The sequence below is a fragment of the Papio anubis genome, chromosome 10 (genome assembly GCF_008728515.1).
Source record: "Papio anubis isolate 15944 chromosome 10, Panubis1.0, whole genome shotgun sequence".
Taxonomy (NCBI): Eukaryota; Metazoa; Chordata; class Mammalia; order Primates; family Cercopithecidae; genus Papio; species Papio anubis.
Window position 1 is genome coordinate 105,204,548 of NC_044985.1, and position 16,884 is coordinate 105,221,431.

Below are 16,884 nucleotides of genomic sequence, written 5' to 3' on the forward strand. Positions count from 1 at the left end.
CCCAGTTGTGATCATTAATTTTATGTATCAACTTGGCTAAAGGATGTGCAGACAGCTGGTAGGTGTGTATGTATGTGAGGTTGTTTATGGAAGAGACTTGCATTTGATTCAGTAGATCTAGTAAAGAAAATTGCCCTCACCAATGAGGTTTGGCATCAACCAATCTGTTGAGAGCATGGATAGAAGAAGATAAAGGCAGAGAACACATGGATTCTGTCTCCTTTATTGAGTTGACACATCCATCTTCTCCTGCTCTCAAACATCAGAGCTCCTGATAAGCCTTCTGATTAACATACCAATATTCAGAGCAGAGACAGTGAAATGTAAACTGGAGACAGAGAACAAAACCCTTGCTTCTAAATCAGGCTTGCTCTGCTCCCCACATTCCTCCATTCTCAAGGCTTTTTAAGATCTAGCACAAAGATTCTTGAGGGGCCTGTTCCCCTGTTGCTCCCACATGCACAGATATGTAAACACATGGCCATTTATGCCACTTAGACTCTTAGACTCAAGCTGGGACCCTTCCACTTTTGTAATACCAGGTCAGGTATAATACTCAGCCCAAACAGAGCAGATATACAATAATTGTGAAATGGATAAGTGAAGGGATAAAATGTGTGACATTACACCAGCAAGGTGGTGTTTAATCTGATCTATTCTTGACTGGATGAGGAAAGGCAAAAGAGAAGGATGAGCATCAGGGAGGTAGCAGAAAAGTCAAGGAAAGGATCAGTAGGTATGGTGCAAAGACGGGGGAAGCTTAGATCATGTCTCAGGCCGACCAGACTGGAGCCTGAGTGGAGTTTAATTTCAAACACTGTTCCTCCAAATGCTGGAGTTGAGCAACAGGGGAAGCCCCTTTATTGTTGCTTTTCTATTCCCATAGCTTCGGGATTTATGCTTTGCAACCATTGATGATTTTTTCCTCAAGGCACTCTGGTGAGACCTCACAAACTAAGAAGCATACAGAGTAAGATCAAGTGCCTTGCCAGGCCTGTGGAGCACTTCCGGGAGTGTAAGAGTAACTGGCCTCATAGTTTACTCTCCTGTGCTCAGGTCCCCATGGCCCTCTATTAAGCCTTTCTTGCTAGAGGTAAAGAAGCACTGTGTGGTCTCCAGGAGCCATCAAACATGCAAATCTACTCACTTGTGCTTAATAATAATTGAAGACCTTTCGGAAAATGAGTTTAGCTTTTTGAAAGTAATGTAAGGTGAGAAAAGAGAAAAGAAGATTTAAATACAAAATGCTGAGTCCTGGCTTAATTTTTCCTTTCTAATGAGGTGGTAACTGGGGATTAGGCAAGATGGTATTGAATCCATCATTTTGAACCTGAGGATATTTGGTTCTTTAATCTATCAATAGGGCAAGCAGTTAATACTCAGCAAAAAGGAACTTAAGACTTCCAGAATTCTATGGAGACTGCCAATCGGGAGCCTCCCTGTGGTTTGAGCTATGGCATCACTCACTACCTCCAGAGTTCCCCTCCTACAACCCTGATGCCACCCTCAGGGGGATTCAGGAAGGCTCAGGCAGCTCCATGTGCCCCTGTAGGATTACCATGTCTGTAGCCAGAGCCCCACTCACTTCACTCCTACAAACAGACCTAAAACAATCCCCAGAAATGCTATAATCAGAATTTATGATATACCTTTATCTAAAAGGCCATCACAGCTAATGTGATCATGCTTTAATATCTCTGTTTATGTTAGGTACTTCCAGGAGTTCAAGATTCAAGGTTATCTTACTACTTGAGTTTTTATTCTTCGGAGGCCCTGTAGTCTCCTAATCCTACCTCGTCTTCTATCCCTCCCTGGCCTCCCAAACCCATTTGCTCTTTTATCTGGAGTTGAATCAATTATTGACCAAATTCTTTAACCTCAACATTTCCTCCAGGTGGAATCTGACTACTGAGGGCACTACTTCTCCAATAGCCCTCACCAGCAATTATGTTTTTTACTGCTCCCGTGTTCCCTGGGGCCTGGACATGAGGTAGCATTTTCCTTGCTTCTCTTGGCCACTTCCACCCAATTCCCCATTCCTCCTTTCTCAAACTCACAGGCTTCTCTGAGTCCCATCTATCAGGCAAGCACCATTCAGTACCCCTCCTTGTGGTACTTATCTAACAAGTGTCCAATTAGACCTCCATATTTATTGAAAATGTTGGGACCCAGATCACTGCCTTTCTTGCTAAAACAAATCCTGTTCCTGTCATCATTCTTCACAGCTTCAACATCTGACAAAAGGATTCACCTATTGCCCTGCCTGTCACTTTTAGCTACAGTTCCTTTAGTTCACTTTAGCCATCAACTCTCATAATCTTAACAGCTTGGCTCACATAATTATCCATAAATGTATTACCTCCTTTATCTTGATTTCAAGTATTGTACTATCTGACCATCAGCTGTGTCTTTCCACCTCACATATCCTAATACGTCTCCCATTCTAACATTTCTTTGATCTTCATTGGGACTCCAAATCTATTGACTTTGACATACCTGTCAGTCCTCCTAGTGTCCTCATATCTTTCCTTACCTAACTGAGATTCCATAGATCCCATAGTTTTTAATGGGTCAGGAATTGGAGACAGGTTGGATAGTTCTCCTTTTGGTCTCTCATGAAGTTGTAGAAAAGATGCCAGTGAGAACAGCAGTCACCTGAAGTTTGAACTGGGACTGGAGGATGTTTGCAAGTTGGCTCAGTCACATGGCTGTTGGCAGGAGTCTTCATTTTCTCACCATGTGGACCTCTTCATGATGCTGCTTGAGTGTCTCCACAAAAGGGCAGTTGACCTCCCCCAGAGTGAGTGATCCAAGAGGAAGAGAAGCAGGAAACCACAATGCCTTTTATGACCTAGTCTTAGAAGTCACACACCACCACATCTACCATATTCTGTTTGTTAGAAAGCAAGTCATTAAGGCTGGGCGTGGTGGCTCACACGTGTAATCCCAGCACTTTGGGAGGCTAAGGCAGGTGGATGACTTGAGGTCAGGGGCTTCAGATCAGCCTGTCCAATATGGTCTGAGATGGGATCAGACCCCATCTCTACTAAAAATACAAAAATTAGCAAGGCATAGTGGTGAGTATTTATAATCTCGCTACTCAGGAGACTGAGGCAGAAGGAGGAGTCACTTGAACCCATGAGGCAGAAGTTGCAGTGAGCTGAGATTGTGCCACTGCACTCCAGCCTGGGCGAGCTAGACTATGTAAAAAAAAGTCATTAAGTTCAGTGTACACTCAAAAGGAGAAAAATTAGTCTCCACCTTTCGAAGATAGGAGTGCCAGGGAGTCCATGTACATATATAGAAGAACCACACCATTATACACACCATTTTATAGATAAGAAAATTTATGTACCTGGGGTTCAAATAACTTGGCCACGGTCACATGGTCTCAAACACGAAAGAATTTTTTATCTTGCTATGTAAAGTCCTGATCAGTGGATACTTCAAGTAGCAGCTCAAGGACCCAGTATGCTTCCATTTTTTGGTTCTACCATCTTCAGTCCATGGCTTTCAAGGTTGAAATTTTTGTCTGCATCAAGCCCTGGAAGGGAAAAATATGAAAAAATTGAACATGTGAAGTTTTTATGGGTCAGGCTTTGGAGTGACAAAATATTATTTCTGCTCAAATTCCACTGGCTAGAGCTCAGTCACATGGCTACACTACTTGCAAGGAACATTAGAAAATATAGTCTAGCGGTGTGCTTAAGGAGAAGAGGAAATAGGTTTGGTGGGAAGTTAGTAGTCTCAGGCCACACACAAATCCCATGCTCGTGCTAATAGCCACTGTGATGTGAAAGTATGAATATTTATGTGTTGGTGAGGACAGCGTGTCAGATGGATGTACAGGTAGGATCACCAGCAGCTTTCACAAATAGAAGCTTTGTGACCTTTTAAGATAAAATGGCAAAACAATATTATACATTCAGATTGTTTCTATGCTTTTTATTGTTTAGTCACCTGTTTGCTGATTGAAACCACTACTGAATACACATATTTATTCCATTATATGTCTACAGATTTATTTTCTAGGGCATCCTATATATAAACATATATATACAGCACATCCAACGTATTCTATTTGTTAGAAAGCAAGTCATTAAGGCTGGGGGTGGTGGCTCATGCCTGTATTCCCAGCACTTTGGGAGGTTGAGGCTAGTGGATTACTTGAGGTCAGGGGTTTGAGACCAGCCTGGCCAACATGGTGAAACCCCATCCCTACTAAAAATATAGAAATTAACAAGGCATGGTGGTGAGTACTTATACTAGGATTTTTCAGCGTAACATGGAAATTAGGTTCATTTGGAGCTTTACTTTATAATTACGTAGAAAATGAATCCAATCTCCCACTTCATCTTACAAACAACAATGTCCAAAACCTCTGGATACAAATTAATCCGTGCTAGTTCTCCTGTTTGCTCTGGAGTTGAGCACCCTGCAAAGTCTCCCCCAGGTATCTCTTAGGTTCTCAGGGGTGCTTAGCAACAAGTACACTCCCACTCCACTGACGCAGCCTCTCACCAAGGCACCAGGCCACTGACTATAAGCACGCGACCTCTGGAGGAATGCGGCTCCACTGTGCTCATCAGTTCTCACAGACAACTACCATCATCCCTGGGAATGCCAAAGCATTCTAGTCGCAGGTCTCCTATTTGAACTCTCAAACTCATGAAGTATTTCATGAATACATGTACTTTTTTTTTCTGGTTTCAGCACTTTGGGTAGATAACAATACTGTTCAGGAAATCTTAACTCCTCCCTTCCTCCTGACGGGAGAGTATGTTCTCACTCATTGATCTTGATCTTAGACATGTGACTTGCTTTGACCTCATGGTGGGCAGAATGTACCTCCTTCACCCCTTGAACTTGAGCATGACCTTTGACTTCTTTTCACCAATAGGACATTAGTGAATATGACACATGCAGGAGCTAGAAATCAGCACGTGTGTTTCAGCTTAGTCTATTGCTTGCCTACTTTTGCCATGAGAAGAACACACCTCATAGAGCATCTGGTCGAAAAAGGTTAAGAAACACGTGATATACACCCGGATTTAACCTTCAGAGCTAAGTCAGACAAACCCAGCCTAGATCACCTAAATTCCCGCCAAGCCATGGGTGTGTGAGAGAAACATAAACGCTTATTGCTGTATGCACTCCGTTTTAGGGTGGTTTGTATGAAGTGTTTATGTGGCAATATCTGACTGTTATACTCTCCCTTGGTCTCAAAAACAGTCCCTCAGGCTGAGACATGGGAGTAAACATCAGTCTGTCCATTCCAATGCCTTTCCTTCCCCTCTGTGCCATTCAGATACTCCAGGACCAAACCAATCGAAATGAAACAATGACCTGAACCACTGTGGAACTCATCTAGGATATCTTGGTGTATTTGACTAATAGTGACCAGCCCATATTCCATGTGAGTCCTCTTGTAGAATTTCTTTAAAAACAGCATTTGGAAATAAAGCTTCAGAGCAAGTTTTCACTGCCACCCAAAGACGCAGGCTTTACATTTCCTTTTAGAGAGAAGTTTACTAAAGTTTTTTTTTTTTTCTATTTAATTAGGCTCTCGTGAATCACAGATCTTTCACAGAAGTGAACTTACCCTGCAGGGTTAGTGGTATCTTTTCTGGCAAATATTTTACAAAGAAGGCGTTTGTCTCAGAAATAAATGTTTAATTTGGATGAATTTTCATAGCCACAGTGCTTGATTCTGATGAAAATGTTTGCTAGCAGAATTTCTGCTTTAGAACCATTTGTTTCTATTATGTTGACAGAAACAAAATTTGGTTGGTGGTTGTTTGGGATGTGAAATGGTTTTGTAAGCATTTCAGCTTGATGCCCAGGCAGGCAGTCACAATAATTCTTCTTCAAATAAATGGGAGCCACCATTTTTCTATTCATTACTTCAATAAGAAAAGTTTAGCCAGTGAAAGGATTGGCAAAATATTGCATCATAAAAATCCTGAAGTAAATTGCAACAAAACTTAGTACACTGTAAATATTTTTGCAAAGATTTGGGCAATCTTTTCTTTCTATAAATACTTGTCTGCACAACAAAGGAAACGAAAAGTCAAAGGAGAAAATTGTGTTGTCTCATTTATAGTTGGGGACAGCAAATGTTATTGAATTCAGCAGAACCATATTGTGTGCTTCATGTGTTATACATAAGGTGGAAAAGTGGAGTAGAATTTCATGCAAACATATTAAGCAACATAGAAGTGACTTCAGTAATTAAATCATATTTTTAATCATCAAAATTGAAAATAAGAGAAAACAACTTCTGAAGAAGTCCAGGGTCAATCAGCTAAATAAACTAAAGTCATTCAGTCAACTAGCATTGATTAGATTTTAGCAAGATGGAATTGACTTTGCTGCAACTCCACCCACTTCACAAACTAATTAAAAAAGCACATCAGAGACATCTTCAATCAGCTCAGGAAGATAAGTGGGCTTCAAAGCAATCAACTACAAAACTCTGTCAAGAATAGCAATAGATTCTCAAAGAACTTCAGAGAGCTTTCCCAAAGTTACTTATGTCAATCAGGAGAACAAAACCCTCAGGACAATATGCTTATAATTTTGGGGAACATTTTTGGACAATGTGTCTGACTGATAAGAAAGGGAAACACACACCAGAAGAGCATATATTAGGATCCAACGTCTCACCCGACTTCAGTCCGCCTAAATTCGCATTGAGCCAGAGTAATAACAACGCTTGGATCAAAGGGCTTGAAGGGTCATTGGACAAATCATTTTAAATGTCTAGAAATGTACAATCACATATAGTCCTTAAATAGAAGAGAGGATTATTAGATTACCTTTTGCAAAGACCACCATCTGCAGATCAGTAAAAGACCTTGCATGGTGAGTGCTTCGTTCTCTTTGTTGTCCAAAGCACCAGAGAACATTTTGTTCATTTTTGAATAGAGTGAGGAATAAAAAACTTTGAGTTCATTCAGCGGCACTAGAAACGCTTTCTTTCAATGTATTTTCATTTCCAAAGTACTGTAAGTCTAATTTCTCTTTTTTGTAAAATAAAAATTTCTAAAGTATATGATAATCATACAAATGTATGACAATAAACAAGATATGAAAGCACTTAGTTCCCCATTATATTTGTTATTTTTTGTTTCTTGTTTTTTATCTGACTGTATTTTGTACCCCTTAACCAACTTCTCTTCATTCCCCACTCCTCCATCTCCTTCCCAGTCTCTGGCAACCATCATTCCACTCTCTACCTCCATGAGATCCACTTTTTCAACTCCCATATACAAGTGAGAACATGCAATATTTGTCACAGAAAGCCTGATTTATTTCACTTAACATAATGACCTCCCTTTCTATCTGTGACAGGATTTTTTTCTTTTTATGGCTGAATAATATTCTACTGTTTATAGATATACACCACATTTTCTTTATCTGTTCATTCATTGATGGACACAGGTTACATCCACATTTTGGATATTGTTAATACTATGGTCTTAAACATGAAAGTGCAGATATCTCTTTGATATATTGATTGATTTTCCTTGGATGTATACCCAGTAGTAGAATTGTTGAATCATGTGTAGTTCTATTTTTAGCTTTTTGAGGACTCTCCATACTATTTTTCATAATGGCTCTGCTAATTTACATTCCTACACAGTATGTAAGAGTTTCTCCTTCTCTGCATCCTCACCAGCAGTTGTTGTTTTTTATCCTTTTGATAATAGCCATTGTAACTGCGGTGAGATGACACCTCATTGGGGTTTTGATTTGCATTTTCCTCATGATTAGTAATGTAGAGCATGTATTCATATACCTGTTGGCCATTTGTATGTCTTCTTTTGAGAAATGTCTATTTAGGACTTTTGTTCATTTTATAATTGGGATCTTTCTTTTAGCTATTGAGTTGCTTGAGTTTCTTACATATTCTGATTATTAAGTTCTTGTCAGAGGGACATTTACACAATATTTTCTCCCATTCTGTACGTTGTCTTTTCACTCTGTTGATGATTTTGTTTTGTTTTGTTTTTTTGCTGTGCAGGCACTCTTTAGCTTGACATAATCACATTTATCTATTTTTACTTTTGTTGCCAGTGCTTTTGAGATCTTACCCAATGAATCTTCGCCCAGACCAATGTCTTGTAACATTTCTCCAGTGTTTTCTTTTAGTAGTTTTCTAGCTTCAGGTCTTACATGTAAGTCTCTACTCCATTTTGTGTTCATTTTGCATTTGGTGAAAGAAGAAATCTAGTTTCATTTTTCTACATATAGATATCCAGTTTTCCCACCACCATTTATTAAAGAGACTGTCCTTTCTCCAGTATATGTTCTTGGCACCTTTGTCAACAATGAGTTAGTTGTAAGTGAATGAATTTATTTCTCAGTTCTCTATTCTGTGCCATTATTCTATGTCACTATGTCTGCTTTATACCAGTACCATGCTGTCTTGATTACTATAACTTTATAATATAATTTGAAATAAGGTAATGTGATGCCTCCACTTTTGCTGTTTTTGCTCAGGATTGCTTTAGCTATTTGGGGTGTTTTGTGGTTCCATACAAACTTTAGTATTTTTTTTTCTAGTTTTGTGAAATGACAGATCTCTACAAGGAAAACTATACAACACTGATAAAAAAAAAATTGAAGAAGAAACACACAAAAAATGAAAAGCTATCTCATGCTCATGAATTGCAAAACTTAATATTGTTAAAATATCTATCCTACCCAAGGTGACCTAGAAATTCAAGGCAAACCCTATCAAAATACCAATGACATTCTTCTCTGGGAGTCTAATTTTTTAATGAAAGATATCTACCTACTCAAAGCTCTATTCTGCTGACAGTCTTAGGTAATAGATTCAGGAAAAACCTGAAAACAGAACTTTCTTTCCTTTAACCCTTAGATAAAAACAGGAAGAAGAAGAAGAAGGAGGAGGAGGAGGAGGAGGAGGAGGAGGAGGAGGAGGAGAAAAAGAAGCAGCAGAAGCAGTAGCAAAGGAAGGAAGACAAAAAGAGAGAAAAGATACAGAATAACATAGGAGGTTACTTTATTTTTATTTATTTATTTATTTGTTTTGAGGTGTAGTCTTGCTCTGTTGCCAGGCTGGAGTGCAGTGGTACAATCTTGGCTCACTGCAATCTCTGCCTCCTGGGTTCAAGTGATTCTCCTGCGTTAGCCTCCCGAGTAGCTGGGACTACAGCCTCGCGCCACCAGGCCCAGCTAATTTTTGTATTTTTAGTAGAGACAGGGTTTCACCATATTGGCCAGGATGACCTCCATCTCTTGACCTTGTGATCCGCCCCCTTCGGCCTCCCAAAGTGCTGGGATTACAGGCGTAAGACAAGGCGCCTGACCAGGAGGTGACTTTGTATATCTATATGGTGATGGTTTCATGCTGGCTTGCTGCTTTCCAGTGGCAGTCATTTCTTCTTTCTTCTGCTTCCTCACACACTTTGCCTCACTGTATTTTTTTCTTCTCTCTCTCACTTCTATCTTCAATGTCTCTTTATTTGCAGATCAAGTCTTTACTCAGGATTATAGTTGCTTTATATGTGTGAAAATAGTTTTAAACCACTCCAAAAATAATAAATACACTTCTATCAAATACCATGACTCAGTGATTATGAGGCCACATCCGGAACTAGTTAGGACAGGTGGGGTAATGGGAGCCACTCAGGATGCTTCAGGACCACAGCCAATTACCAGCTATCATGGAATTACTTAGATATTGTAACAACAGCTACAGCAGTACCAGTGTGTGTCTCCCAAGTATCAGTGTTGCCTTTCTTTTCTGTGTCCATGTATAAACATTCTTGCATTCAGAAACTCATACCTAGGAACAAAAAAATTTAGAGTGTATGTTGAATTTGAGAGCTAAAAAAATTTACGGATTACAAAGTCCAAGTCCTTGTTTTCGAATAAAGAGTTATGCGTGACATACACTCACAAAGCCTTGTGCAGCAGAGTTCAGGCCAGATCCAATGTCTTCTAAATGTGCCATATTCTTTTTCAACAACATCAAGCTGAGAGTGCCTATTACACTAAGTAGATTTTCCATCACACCGGTCTTCAGTTGGAGGAAAATCAATTTCAGGCTATCGACCAGAGAATTAAAAGTCTTACTTAAGATGTTAAATGTTACTGGTTCTTATGAAAACACAAATCTTCTCTACATCCCTCTCCTCCATCAAGACATTTGGACAGAAAGCAGTAATGATAGGCAACTTATACAAAAAGGACTGCTGAAACTTATGGAAAGCAATAATTTCACAGGTCTAGTTTGTGGAAACGCCACAGGAAATTAACTAGTGGACCACATTTCTCTCCAGTTCTATATTCACTGCACTTTAGAGGCATCGTGTTATTCTAGAAAGTGCATCATCTTTGGTAGCAGACAAATACGGCACAAATCTCAGCCTGGAGATTTTGCCAGCAGTTAAAACTTGCGCAAGTGCTTAATCTATGTATTTCTCATTTCTTAGATTTACAGAATAGGCCCAATAATACTTACAACCTGGTTGTTATGATAAATAAGATGAGAAATCTATGTGTCATCCATAAGTCACAAACTTCACCTGCCTGTGGCTACAAAATAATGTTACATTTTCTTTTCAGGTCCAAACTATCATCATTCAAATTCTCTCCAGCCAACTTCTGGCGACTCTCCTCCTCAAAGTTTTCCAAGAGTTTTCCAGCACTCCAGCCTCCCAGCTTCCTGCCTCCCATGTAGTCCAGAACAAATCTGTCAGTTTCTTCCCCTTGCCTCTCCTATGCTGTGGACCATCATCATGATAGCATCACTCTTCTGAACAGCCATTTTTTAGAACAGCCCTCCCGCCGCCACCCCACTGCCTTCTCCCTGGGCTTTTTCTGACCTTGCTGCTTAACCCGATTTCCCTAATCACAACTGGGAAATGACTATGGAGGATGTGGTTTGCCCCAAACTTGACTGAGGCTTAGAAATTCAGAGAGTACTTTATAGCTGCTTCCAGCCCAGATACCCAAATTCTACCTTAAATGTCAGCAGGTGAATGCCCTGCCTGTCTCCCAGCCTGCCTGCTTGCACAGGGGCCCACTAACTCTTACCTCTGGAGGACTCCTAACACTCTCATGCCTAGAGGCCGGGACTGGCTCTGCTTCCCTACTTGGGACCCAAGAGAAGAAAATTGTCTTTCTCTTCAGCGATCCAAGGTCCAGATGTGTAGCCCCTTCCTTCTAGGATGATTGACAGTGATTTATCTTCCATTCAGGGCAAAATCATACCCCATTGCTCATGGTCTGGCCCAATGGCTCAAATATAACAACTACCAGAGCCAATGTGAAATTTCCTGAAGTCTAGTTTATTCAATATTCAATTATGTCTTATATAGGACAAGGGTAGCTCAGTCCACATCACTAAGACCAGCCCAATATTTTATTTAGTTTTCATCAAAGTGATTTTTCTGGAATGAAATACAAAAACATGACAAATTATGCATTGCCCTTGCCATGGTCTGGTCTCCTATTTTGGTCTCCTTTGAACAAAGGGTCAGTCCCCCACACACATACACACATGCATTTGTATACATACAAACATTCAAGCATAAACATGTGCACATGCAAGGAATCTAAGAGAAAAAAATGGAAGAGGTCCAAAGACAAAAGATAACGTAACCCCCCAAATCAGAAACTTTCTAGAAATGCACAGTCGATGTGGTTTCAGCTTAAAACACTTTTTGACCTTCATCCCACCCAAGGCATATAGTAATATTTATGGCTATTGTAATTTATTATTATTATTTGGATAAGTAGGACATAGTAGTAGTAATTTGTAATAACCAAACTAAGTAAATGGAGATCAGATACTAAATCTTATGTGGTAGTCCTCAGAAAATAAAAGCAAAATATGGCTAAAGTTGCAGAGCATGAAGATACAGAGTTACCATTTCTTACCTAATTATCGCCACACACCATGGCCACTTTGCCAACTATTTACTTTACTCAGTAACCTTAAATGTTAGACATTATCCCCACTTTATGAATGAGGAAATGAAGCAATTTGCCTAAAATGACCCAGCCAGTAATTTGTGGAACTACAGTCCATGCCTGATCTATTTGACACAAAGGTCAGTGACCTTTCTAATATCTCTCAATGAATTCTTCCATCTGCCTCATACCTGGACTAACAGTACATGATGATGAAGAAGATGGTGATGTTGAAGACAAGAAATAAAAAGAAAGAAGACAAGGACTTCCGATAGTTTATAACGATTCACATATTTAATGTAAGAATACTTGTCAAGGGGAATGACAGCTTTATTCTTTTTTAAAAATTATTATTATTTGAGATAGGATCTTGCTCTGTCACCCAGGCTAGAGTGCAGTGGCATGATATCAGCTCATTGCAATCTCTGCCTTCCAGGCCCAAACGATCTTCCCACCTCAGCCTCCTGAGTAGCTGGGACTACAGGCATATGCCACCTGGCTAATTTTCGTGGGTTTTTTCATAGAGATAGGTCATGCTATGTTGCCCAGGCTGGTCTCGAACTCCTGAGATCAAGTGATCTACCCTCCTGGGTCTCCCAAAGTGTTGGAATGACAGGTGTGACCCACCATTCCCGGCCTCAGCATTAATTTTTTTTATTGAGTTTCAATGTAATAAAAACAAATCACAAGGATGAATTCATTCATTCATTCATTCATTCACATAATTCAGCCAACACTGACTGAAGCAGCTACCATGTGGTTTATCATCTTAGGCATGAAAATATGCAAAAGAGAAGATTCTTACTTTTGTTAATCTTGCAGTCTAATGGTGGAAGCCAGCAATAAAATCACTAAGTACTCTACATTGTTGAAAGCACTCTAAATAAGGTAAGGGCAAGGTGATATGAGTAGTCACCCAGCTCAGAGAATGAAGAAAACCTCCATGAGGCATTGACTCAGGATCCTGAAGGAGGAGTAGGTACTAACTAGGTGGACACAGTCTATAAAAAGAGGAAACAGCATGGGTCAGGCACTGAGATGTGAAAAGGCTTTATGCCTTTGCAAAATTCTAAGTAGGTCTCTTTGAAGCTGGGATAAGTGATGTTTGCACTTGTATTAGTCTGTTTTCACATTGCTATAAAGAACTTCCTGAGATTGGGTAATTTATACAGGAAAGAGGATTAATTGACTTACAGTTCTGAATGGCTGGGGAGGCCTCAGGAAACTTGCAACCATGGCGGAAGGCAGAGAAGAAGCAAGTACCTTCTTTAGAAGGTGGCAGGAGAGAGAGAGCGCACACAGGGGAAACTGCCACTTTTAAACCATCAGATCTCATGAGAACTCCCTCACTATCATGAGAAAAGCATGGGGGACACCACCACCATGATCCAATCACCTCCTGTGAGGTCCCTCCCTCAACACATGGGGATTACAATTGAAGATGAGGTTTGGGTGGAGACACAGAGCCAAACCGTATCAGCATTCTAAGGCTTCGTTTCTTCATCTTTAAGTTAGAAATTATAAAGTACCTTCTTTGTAGAGGTGAATGGTTTGTTTGAACTGAAGTGACTTAGTTCTTGGCACAGTTCTTGGTCCTTGTTAAAAGGCTCTATGAAGGTTAACTGTTATGATTATGTAGAACATTGTTGGCCCTGGTGGCTTCACTTTTGGTTAACAGTAACAGAAATACAGAAAGTCTCAGTGAATTTGACTTAAACAATAGTTTCTGGATTTCTAATGTGAATGGTGAATGAATAAGCCAAGCTTCAGGCATGGCTCTCTGAGAGACACATCCTGAGGTAAGCTGGTAAATAGTTAACAACCAGCTCTGTGAGGACAGGAAGAGGAGAAGGAAAAGAGAAGGAGAAAGGAGAGGAGAAAAAGAAATAGCAGCTCTGATTTTTAGTTTTTGCAAAATTCTGTGGTGTAAATACTCCTACCATGGCCAATTTTGAGCTGCGAAGATGACCTTAATAGGCTCATAAAACTCCTGAAATCTTAATATTCAGCTCTCATGAGGTGGAACAAGGTGGCTCCAGTATCCCACTGGGTCCAGCTGTTTCCCCGAGATTATCCTCACCTCCATGTCACCTTCATCCTGGGAATGGCTTTTCACATGATCCCAAAATGGTTGCTGGAGGAAATGGAGTCATGTTTTAATGGGAATGAGGAAAGGGTCACACACATATGCGCGCACGCACGCGCGCACACACACACACACACACACAAATGCTTGTCACATTATGGAAAAGAAGACTCAAGTTTCACTCTGATTGGACCACCTCTGAGCCAGTCACTTGATCAAGGGCTTACTACGGTTCAGACCCTTTAGGGTAACTTACAGTTGGGGATGGGCCAGTCTCACTCAAATGAAATAAAGAGAGAACATGGGTTCTCAAAATCTGCTAGCTGCCATTAGGAAGAGAATCAAAGGGGAGCGAATACTGGGTGAGTTACCAGCAAAAGCCCGAGATCCCACCTAGAGAGTTTATGTCTTACTGGGAAGATAACACAAGGATTTTGGTCATGTACATCCTTGGAAAATCACGCTCCCTGTATCAGATGCCAACCCTCACTTTAAAAGCAAGCACTATTTCAGCTGGGCATGGTTTCTCACACCTGTAATCCCAGCACTTTTGGAGGCTGAGGTGGGCAGATCACAAGGTCAGGAGATCGAGACCATTCTGGCTAACATGGTGAAACTCCACCACTACTAAAAATACAAAAAAATTAGCCAGTCATGGTGGTGGGCACCTGTAGTTCCAGCTGCTCAGGAGGCTGAGGCAGGAGAATGGCGTGAACCCAGGAGGAGGAGCTTGCAGTGAGCCAAGATTGCACCACTGCACTCCAGCCTGGATGACAAAGCAAGACTCTGTCTTTAAAAAAAAAAAAAAAAGCACTATTTGTAAGATCATGAGAGTTTACATCAAGGAAAAATGTTTATTATGCTAGCTCAGGTTTTAACTTCAGGAATTTTATAAATAGGACCTAACTTATAAAGAGGCAATTTATGAAGATCTTCTTATTTTACAAACGAAAATGTATTTTGATTCTCTAAGTTCCTGGATATTTTGAGGGGGAAAAAGATGAACTCAATTAAACCTTAACTGAATGGTAAATGAGGTGGTGATTTCATTATGTCATCCACAAGATAATACATAAGCAAGAAGAACCTGGGGGCAATTAGCCCCTTGAGAGATTCTAATATTTCAATAAGTCACAGAAATAAATTCTGAGCAATTTAAAGAAGAACTCTATTAATTGCGGTATTCTCTTTCCCATATTAAAAAAAAATGGTTGCACGAGTCTCTTCTTGCCTTTTCCTATCAAGTATTTCTTGAACTTCTTTGCAACTTTTTAGCCCACTCACATTTGCCTCTGGCTGATTTTAAATTATGCTAATTGGAAGAGAAGAAAATGCTGGTAATGGAATAAAATGGAATACTATTTCTTATAGCATCTGGTGCAATCTGAGCCATTTAAAAGTGCATCTTATGGAATAGAGCTCTGAATAAGCAGTGCCAGTCTGATTACAAACAACATGGGTCTCATTAGAATATGTCAATCTGATTGCTAGGTAGTGATACACTGCAGATTACTAGGCCATAATTGCCTCTTACATATTATGTGTATAATATATAGTTTCTCTGGGTGTATGTTAAAGCCACTTTCTCTCATGGCTATCTTTTCCAGCTCTATACAAAGAAATGCCTATGTTCCACTAAGCTGATTTTAACTGGGGTCCGTGAGACCTAATTCTATTTTCTTCTGAGTATTCATCAAGTTTTCTACAGGAGTGCAATAAACAAAGAATTATGTCCAGAGCAATTGCCAGAAATAAGATATGTCAGGGGTCTATTACCCACTCAACTGGGAGCCGTCAGTGGCTCAAGGCACTTCCTCCAAAAGGAAAGGGTAAAATAACTGAGGCTAAAGCCCACTGTAGCTCCATGTCTTAATTTGCTTGTTGATTTGTGTCATGCATTTTTTCATTGTCAAAATCCGTAACTGGAAGAATGCAAACATCTCAGCCCAGGTCATGACTTTGGTGCAAACTGTGCCCTTCATGGATGTAAAATCACCTATGTGAGCTCTGAAAGCAGGACTTCAACATTCCCACTTTCCAGGAGCACAATCTCTCCAACACTTGCTCTACACCGTATATACCCTATCCCTGCTGGTACTACAGCCACCTAGCCCAGCAATGTAAAAAAGCCAATCTCCACTCAGCTGCAAACCTTACTGAATACTTGGAATATGCCTTGGGGTGTAGAGGTAGAGGATTCAAGAGACTTGAGCTTTTGTATCGACTGTAAAGCTATAAGTGGTGCAACATGGGGTGAGTCTGATTGCTGCTCTTTCAGATTTTTCATTGGACACTCCAAAGAATAGATTTCCAAAATGTATTTTAGAGAATTTTTATTCCATGGGGATGTTAAAAGGGATTCATTTCCAAATAGATTTGCAAAAGATTAGGTTAAATTGGCAAAAATTGGTTTCTTTACTACAGGGCTTCTCAGAGTCTGTAATATACCAATGTGCCTTATGAATCTACAGAAAAGGGTTGTGAAATACATCATTGTTACTCAATCTTATTAGGCCATGGAGACTTCCCTGCCCTAACCTATCTTCCGCTGAGCAATGCTCATTGACATCTTATCAGCCTAATGTCATATCTAAATACCCACTCTCTGTTGTGCTACATTTGGACAGAATCTCCTGCCAATGGACTCATTCACACAGCCTGACTGGTCCATACAGACATACGTGTTTGTAGCTCCTGCTTTCTATAGTAGTTTTCCATGGAATTGATTACACTGAATTCTCAGTGTAATCTCAGACATCCTGACAAAGTAGGGAGCACTTGCTCACATTTTAAAAGTGAGTAAACAGAGTTTCAGGGAGATTAAGTGATTTGCCCAAGGTCACACAGCC

At 40.1% G+C, this 16,884-nt stretch overlaps 1 long non-coding RNA gene across 1 annotated transcript in view; it reads right to left on the reverse strand.

The window, feature by feature from the left end:
• Positions 1-16,884, reverse strand: part of LOC108581424 — a 32,174-nt gene that overhangs the window by 13,270 nt on the left and 2,020 nt on the right. Inside the window, exon 2 of the long non-coding RNA XR_001893621.3 lies at positions 3,356-3,544. This is a non-coding gene — a long non-coding RNA (uncharacterized LOC108581424). The remainder of the gene's footprint in view (positions 1-3,355; positions 3,545-16,884) is intronic.